The following is a 9,078-nucleotide window of genomic DNA, read 5'->3' as shown; positions in this document are numbered from 1 at the left end:
TCATGTTTTTAGAGGACCTAGGATTTGTTTTTTTTTTTTTTTTTTATTGGGCTTTGGCTTATGTTTTCAGAGGACCAAAGGTTCTGGATCTTGGCTTATGTTTTCAGAAGACCTAGGATTTTTTTTTTTTGGGCTTTAGCTCGTGTTTTTAGAGGACCAAAGTTTTTGGATCCTGGCTCATGTATCAAAGGACCTAGGATTTTTGGGCTTTGGCTCATGTTTTTAGAGGACCAAAGGTTTTGGATATTGGCTCATGTTTTCAGAGGACCAAGAGTTTCGGGATCCTAGCTCATGTTTTCAGAGGACTTAGGATTTTTGGGCTTTGGCTCATGTTTTCAGAGGACCAAAGGTTCTTTGGGCTCATACTTCTTAGGTTGCTTTCAAAAAAAAAAAAATCAAAAGTCCTAGAAGAGAACTTCATTAAATTCTTCTTCAAGAACAGAAAGCTATGATCCTCTTCCATATTCTCCAATGGTGCAACATCAAATCAACTGTCCACCCTCATCATTCATTGAAGCATGGAACATGTCCTAAACTAGGGGCATTCGCCAGGTATGCCGAATTCTTTTCAATTAGTAACAGAGTAGGCACACTCTGATTAGGGTTTAATCTTTGCTGTGTGATCCGTTGACCCCTGTTGTCATGAAAACTCTTGATTGTTTTGATTTGCATGATCTTGTGTTGAATGATGATGATGATGATATTCATGATGCCTATTGCAAGCTTTATAATATTTGTATGAAATCTCTTGAGTGCTCTACAAAATTAAAAGGAAATTTTAAGAAGGTAAAACTTGAAAGAGATGATTTGACTGCAAAATTGGATGAAGCATATAATTTGAATGAGAAATTTAAAAATCAAATTTCATCTTAGGTGGACAAAATTAAGAGTTTGGAAGAGCAACTAGTTGAATTTATAATTGAAGTTGAAAAATTAACTAGTGCCAAACTTATTATTGAGCCTAACTCAAAAGAAAAGGATTTTTATATTCTCCCATTTAAAAGGAATAATGAAGAGTTAAAGGCTAATATTGCTAGGAGATACAGAGGTAAACTTTCTTATGTTAACGCTGAAGTTTCTAAACCTATGTCTAAATCTTCTCCTAGGATGAAAGAAAAATCTGTTTTTGTCTCTATTTGTCATTATTGTCATGTTGTTGGTCATATTTGGTCAAATTGTCCTAAGTTGAAGTCTCTGTCAACCACTAAGGTTAAACCTCCTTCTAGGAAGCCGAGCAGCTCTAAAACTGCTCATGTTTATCACTATTGTGCTGTTTCTGGACACACTCGTCCTAATTGTTTCAAGTTGTTTCCCCATATGCGTATGTCCAATAGGTCTCATCCTTTGTCTAAAGGCTCTGTACCTATTCCTGATGAGTTATTTAAAACTTTGAGCTTTTTAACTCAATTTTAGGAGAATTCTAATTCCTCTATGTCCTTTAGTAGTCATACTTGGACACGTGCCTTTTCATCTTCACGGTCAAAGACTCGTGCTGTGTGGGTGATAAAGGATCCTAAGACTTAATTGTCTTTTCATTTTGTCCTCTGCTTTAATTCTTTCTATCTAAAGTAGGACTCTCTTGCTTGTTTTCTTATCTTTTTGAAATCATGCATATGCATCTTTCTTTCATGATTTCATGATTGTTTGTCTGTTTTTGTTTGATTATTTAGTTTTTATTTTTATTTTTTTGTTTTCAGAATAAAAAAGGGGAAAATCAAAAAAATACAAAAGCAGTGTGTGTATGTGTACATTGGTTCTTGTAAACCTTAAAATAGCCATTGAAATAGAGTTTTCTAAACTTTATATCGTTTGTAGCTTAGATGAGCATCCTTATGCATAACTAAGCAAGTGAGCTTTGTGGCTCTTTGTTTGTGATGAGTAAGGTTAAGTGATCTCTTGTACTTAACACTCGTATCACTATTTTTGATGGGAAGGACTAGAAAATCTCAAGAGAAAGGCATAAATAACCATCTCACCATTGTTACTAGCCAATCATGACATGACATCTGTATGTTTCGTCATAGCAAAAGTGCAATGTCAAAAAACTTAACATAATTGGGTATTTCTTTTCTCTCTTTTGTATACCCATGCATGATTTTCTTAATAAAATAAAATATGCAAAGAAAATAAAAGCAAAGAGAAAAAAATGCTTTAAAACATGATTGCAAGCATGTTTTCTAGGAGATGTGGGAGTTATAGGATGTACCTCGAAGGTGATAGTCTCCATCAAACAGTTATGATTGTATGTGATTTAAAGTGATTTTCTCATATTTCAAATCGTCATAACATTGAGACACTTATGCAATCTTGCAATGTTTTTCACACACAACATGCAATATTCTTTGCTACTCTTGATACATGTGCAGGTACAATGTGATTTGGCCATCACAAGGTTTACATGTGTTGATGTATGCTCACTAAACTGTCTTAACTTGTTATTAAAATATAAAATTGGTTAGACGTATTTAGTGTGTGTGTGTGTGTGTGTGTGTGTGTGTTTTGGGATCTAAATGCTTATCATTTTTATTGTTGAGAGATGATTTTGAGAGTTCAAAATGTTGTTTGGATCATTGGTGGAGTTGCATGTATGATTGCATTCAATTATGTGTTTTTCCCTTCTTGAAAAACTGTTTTTAAGCAATCTTGACACCTGGCTATCTGTCAAGCTCTTAAGCTTTTTCTTATCGCAATCTCAACACCTCTCGATAGTTAGGTGGGTCGATTGAGATATCTCTTGTCTCCTCGATAGCTTCTCGATAGATGTTCGATCCATCAAGGTCTGTTCGATAGCTTCTCGATACCACTCGATCGATCAAGATATCCTTACATGCATTTCATTTTTCTTTGTTTTGCATTTTTTTTCCTTTGTGTCCATAGCATCTTGTTTTTCTTTTTCTTGCAGGTCTATGGATTCTTGTTCTCCTCGTTCCCTCTGTATCAGTTTTCTGTCTATCTCCGATCAAGTCTTTTGGCTTTTTATGCCCTTTGACAATCGTGTAACAAAGGGGGAGAAATTTGAGAATTGAATGTCATTCCTCAAGGGGAGTAGTAGACTTAGGGCGAATGTTAATGTATGAAAGAGACATCTTGATATTGATACATTTTTTAAAGGAAAGAAAATTTTTGTTGTAACTAACTTAGGGCGAGAGTTAGTTTGATACACATTAATATTGATATATTTTTTTGTGTTATGTATCTTTTGGTTTTGTAACCATTTATATACATCATGTGTTGTTTCTATATTTGATGATGATGTATGTGTTTCACTCTTTATCTAACATGTGTAGTTTCTTTTCTCTTTCTATACACATGTTTCTTATCTATTTAACTTGTCATTAATTTCCACATGATACCTTGATGTGTTTTGTTTAGTGCCTTTCAAGAAAGACAAGTTAAAGCCAAGTCAAGATTCCAAACCTTCTTCTTGCAGCAACTTCCAAGGTTCAGATCTTTTAGACTAGGCTTAGTTATTCTGTAATTTTGAGTAGAATACATTCTAGGACATTCAATGTACTCTTGTGGTTTTGTCACGGATTGCCAAAGGGGGAGATTGTTAGGGACATATTTTTATGTAATTGGCATATCCTTTGACTAAACGTACTTTACTTGTATTTGGGTAAATCTAAGTAGGTTTAAGATGATCATTACAAGTGGTTAGATTGAAGACATGAAGATTACTCAAGAGCTGCTCAAGAACAAGTGCAATCTGCAGGTCTCGATACCTCCTCAATAGAAGCTCGATTTGTCGAGATTCATTAAAGCTCAACATATGTCTCGATCTATCGAGCTTACAGGATTCAGTCGATAGCCAGCAATGTTTTTATTTTAAAAGGCTATTTGTTTATGGGTTTGTATAATCCTTATTGGACTAGGAAAGCCCAAGGTTTGTGTAAACCTATTTGGAATAGGAGAGCCTATCAAGTTCCTATTTAAAGGCGGTGGAAAAAGAAAAACCTAACCCTAGAGAGCTTTATAAGGTTTTCTTTTTGAAACCCTAGCCTCCTCCTACAGAAGAAAGAGTTCTTGCTGCATTTCTTGTATGCCTTTGAGTTTTGTAATCAAGCAAAGTCTCTTGCACCAATATTTAAGATCTTATTGATGTTTCTCTGTGAAGCTACTGCAAATCAACTACAACAATCAAAGGGTTGTTGTGGAGTTAGTCACGTACTGAGATTCGTGCAAAGGAGTAAGCCGCGTACTAGGATCCGCACAATTGGTTAATCACGTACTGGGAGTTGTGCATCAAAAGGAGAGATTGTCACTACAGAACAAGTCTAATTGGGTATGGGGTAAGAGTTCAACTGTAGGTTGGTATAAGGTACTGAGATTCCTTTACTTGTAACCGCTTGTTTTGATAATAGTGAATTCTCAGGAGTAGTGAGCTTAAAATCACCCAGTAGGGTTTTTGCCTTGGAGGTTTTTCCATTCGTAAACAAATCACTGTGTCAAATTATTTTCCACTGGACTTTAGTTTATTAGTGATTTGTTTGAGATACCATGCTCATTGCATGTAATTGAACTTAATTAATTCACTTGGATAATTAATTGGTTAACTCATCACAATAGATCAATACGTTTTTGGCCTATCACAAAATTTGTGTAGACCTGCCGGGGAAAAAAAGATCTTTACATCTAAAGCCAAGCCAACCCCATTTGCAAAGGTAAAGGTAACTACTGGAAACCCAACAAGGTCACGATCAATAACCCCCCAGAAGAAGGGACATCAATTGAGCATTCCGACGAATTGTACCAAGCCATCCATCAAGCTTAGTACTTCATCTTTTAATGGATTGAATGTAGCTTTTGGTAGATAAGTAAGTGTTGCTCCTAAATCAATAATGACTCCACCTGTGCCCTCTTCAGTCACTTGCAATATCTATTTTTCTCACCCGCACTAATGCTATCTAAGGTTACATAATAATAGCTACCAAAAATTTTAATTGGGGTAGAAGAGCCTTCTATTTTTGCTCCATCTTCAATAATCAACTGATTATGACTATACTAAAGATCCCATATAGAACCAAAGCAATAAGAGAATTTAGAACCCAGTTGATTCACCAATGATATCATTTTAGCACCAAGACCAAGTACTCTGCTATTTTGGCCACCCAAACTACCCAAGTTACCATCGACGTTAGTTGCACAACCAAAAACTAAATTGGGTACCGACATTATTCCTTCATCAAAGGACTCAAAAAAGGTGATCTTTTTAGTGCCCAAATACCCAAATACAATGGTGCCATCATCTTATTGTAGTTCGAATTTGCAACGTGAAGCTGGACAAATCATATTAAGAGCTTGATGGCAAATGGGAGACGAACTGGGTAATAAGCTATGGGTCCATTTGGATAGAATTTATTGCTGAAAACTAAAAACTGAAAATACTGTAGCAAAATAATTTTTAAATGTGTGAATAGTACTGCGGGACCCATTTTTAATAAAAAATTGCTGAAAAAGTGCGTGAACAGTGCGCGCACAGTACGCGCACAATGCGCACTACGCGTTTTGTCCCCTGTAGTAGAAATGAAAAAAAAGGGAGAAAACGCAGGATTGCAAAACGCAGCATTTATAACTTGTATCCAAACGGATACTATATGTGGCCGACTGGGGTGGATTAAGATTGGGGTGGATTAAAAATTGGAAGAGCTTGGGTAAAACCGTGAGTGCAGGGTTGACATTGAGTTTACGATACACTACTGCCTGTGTCCATAATTAGGAGTTATGGAACAGGAGGTGAACCAATTGATATGTTTGCCATAAATCCTTGATTCTTAGTCTCAGCAATAACACTAGAGCGCACATCATCTGTGTCTAGAGAAACCCCTCGAATCTCCTTCCATATGTAGTCTAAACAAGCATTTGAACTGTCTATTGCATGTCTAACTTGGTCTGCTATGGTGTCCTTAGGGTTGTAGTATGGAGAGTAAACCGAGTTATGGTGAATGAGTTTTGGAGACCAATCGCTTCGGTTTTGTGATGGTGGGACTAGCGGTGGCTAAGGATGTAGTACTAGTAGTGAAGCACAGCAAAGTGATGCAAGAAAGAAGAGATTGCAAATGATAGCCATGCCTACTGCGACGATATTGCTTTGCTCTCAACTAATGAGTATGTTTTCTCCTTCGTGGCTACTAGGGTTTCATGTATACTGTTCTTGTTCTTATATAAACACAACTTTTCTAGATTCATAGACGTACTAAGGCTTCGTTTGGGAGTTCATAAGGGAATAGAAGGGAATGAAATGAAATATAATGTATTTGAGTACGGGAATTGAATGGAATGAAATTAAGTAACTTTATTTGGATATTTTAAAATGAAAGAATGGAAAGGAATGGGGGGTAAGCAACTTTATTTGGGAGTAATATAGAGGGAAATTAATGAAATTATTTTATGACAATGTTACTATTAGACCCTTATTTTAAAAGTAGATGGCTAAATATATGAGGGTATTTTTGTAGTTTTAGTAAAAAAATTCATAAAATATAATGTCATTCCCTCCAGTTCCTCACAATTTTGGGGTAATGTAAATTTGAAAATTTAAGGAAATAAAGAGTAATGAGTATTTCCTTTTACCAATTACATTGTCTTCCACTCAAACTCCCAAATAAGCGAATGAATTTTCCATTCCCTCTATTAAAACTCCCAAACAAGAGAATAGAAGAATATTCTAAAATTGTCAATTCTATTCCTTTCTTTCCTCCCAAACGAGGGCTTAGGATTACTTAAATTCTTCCCACCTAAAATAATTAAAATTAAAACGTGGACAAAGTTTCCTAGTAATATATGAAGTGCAATTCTTATAATTTAGAGCTATGTCCTTATAGTTAACACTTTAACGATGAACAAAAGCTACGAGGTATTAAAGTGTTGGCAAGGCTTTTTCTTCTTTTTTTTCCTAGGAGCCAAGCTTTCTCTTAGTTGTACAAAAATCAGTATATATTTATAATATATTATAAAAGTTGAACCTTCAAATTAGAAGATACACACTATGGTAACATGTGTTCTTTTGACAATGCACAAAACAATAATACATACAATCTTTTGTAGCTCCCTTCATCTATTTGTAGTGATATGGAAAGATAAGTACCCCATGTGAGAGACATTTATTGGTATATATGAATTTCTTTGCCATGTGCCTTCTATATTACATATTTAGTTAATGGCTTTAAAGTCACTTTAGTTCACATTTGTTGCATCAATATTACATATTTTTTAGTTAAATGGATTTAAATCACTTTAATTCACATTCTTTGTCATCAATATTACATATTTTTTAGTTAATGGCTTTAAAGTCACTTTAATTCACATTTGTTGTCATCATTTATGTCAAAGTAGCTTGTAACCCCATACATATACATGAATACACTTAAAGATATACAATAAGATGCATATTAATATTCTTATATATATAATTTAAATACTATTGATAATCATTCTTATATTTTTTTAACACTTTAAAAATTCTTGTAAGAATATTATTAAGTATAAAATGTAAATTGTCCGTGCCTTTTTTTTATTATTACTTCTTAATTATTGTTATTGTGAAGCATTTTTTTTTTTTACAATTTATTTGTTCTTGAATATTTAGTTTTTATACTCAATAACTCACATGGATGAATATTTATGATGTGGTTTCCACATTTGATTCTAAAATTAGGAATAAAAAACTCTCTAAAAATAAATTATTTTCGGACGCATGGAGCAAAATTAAACTCTAATTTGAAATTCTAATTAGATTCCCTCTTAGTTTTGCCTATTAATATATATAGATTTTATCTAACTATATATCTTTCTATTTTTTGAATTATATATTTTTAGGTTATGGTCTTTAGATCAATTATGTTAAATTATCATGTTTTATAAGAAAAAAGAAGTGGATTATTAGAGATTACTAGACGATCTTTACAACTTTCGATCTTTCAATTTTCATAAATTAATTTTTTAAGGAAATGGTCTACACTTCAATTATGCCAAATTATTATCTAATTATGTATCATTCTAAAAATGGACTATTAGGGTTAATTGAGTCTCTTTACAACTTCCAACCATTAACTACAATTTCAATTTATTTTTTAATTTGAAATTGTAAGGTTGAATTTATTCAACCATCTACTGGCTTTATTTCGTGCCAAATTTTCTTGTATTTTAGTAATTAGATACCATGTATTAATTTAAGTGGAAATCATGTAAGGGTTGTCTGTGAGAGAGTGTGAAGAATTCAAGTGTGTGTGCATTCATGAAGCATTCTCACGACTGGATCTCGACAGTGGCTCGCAATTGGTGACTTGCCAAAAATGCCACACGTGTAAAGCATGCAGGAAGCTGAAGGGTCATAACAGCTAGAGCACTATAGGACAAAAAGTACAGTTTGGCCAGACAATTATTTTGCAACTGAAACTCGCGAGTCAGTCACTAGAACACCTGTTATGTAGAAAAATGTCTTTTCACATTCCTTCTCATACCCTACTATAAATACTCTTATACTCATGAAATGTGGAGAGCTTCTAGAGAGAATTTTGTGAGAGAAACCCTAGAGAAAAACAAGATTGACTCATCAACAATCTTACACATTTGATTCTCAAATTCCTCTACTCTCACCCTCTTCATTAACATACCTTTAAGAGGTTCATTAGCCAAATCCTTATCTCACCATACCCATATCTGTGAGGAGGTCATTTGGTGCTTGGGAAGCAGTTCAGAGAGAACCAATTCATTTAGTTGATGCAATGGGCTTATTGCGGGATCCGAAATGCTAAAGAAGACACGGTTAGGCTTAACCCTGTTGGAGCAAGAAGCTTGAAGGGCTTAGATGCATTGGGTAGAGTAGGCTTGGAGGTTCTATTGTTATTCGTGTCTCCTAAATTTATTCTTTAGTGGATCACTTCACCGCTTGGACGGCGGTGAAGAGATTTTTCGCCGAGTTCTTCGGTTTTTTTTTTTTTTGATAACACGTGCCAGTATTATTTTTGTGTTTGCATCTCTTAAACCCTTACTCTTGACTTTTAATTACTACTGTGTTGCGATTAATTATGATTTAGAGTTGTTTATTTATTTGGGTATTGCTTGTACTTATCATTCCAC

This window comes from Castanea sativa, chromosome 12 (assembly GCF_040712315.1).
Source record: "Castanea sativa cultivar Marrone di Chiusa Pesio chromosome 12, ASM4071231v1".
NCBI lineage: Eukaryota > Viridiplantae > Streptophyta > Magnoliopsida > Fagales > Fagaceae > Castanea > Castanea sativa.
This window is presented reverse-complemented; position numbering follows the sequence as displayed.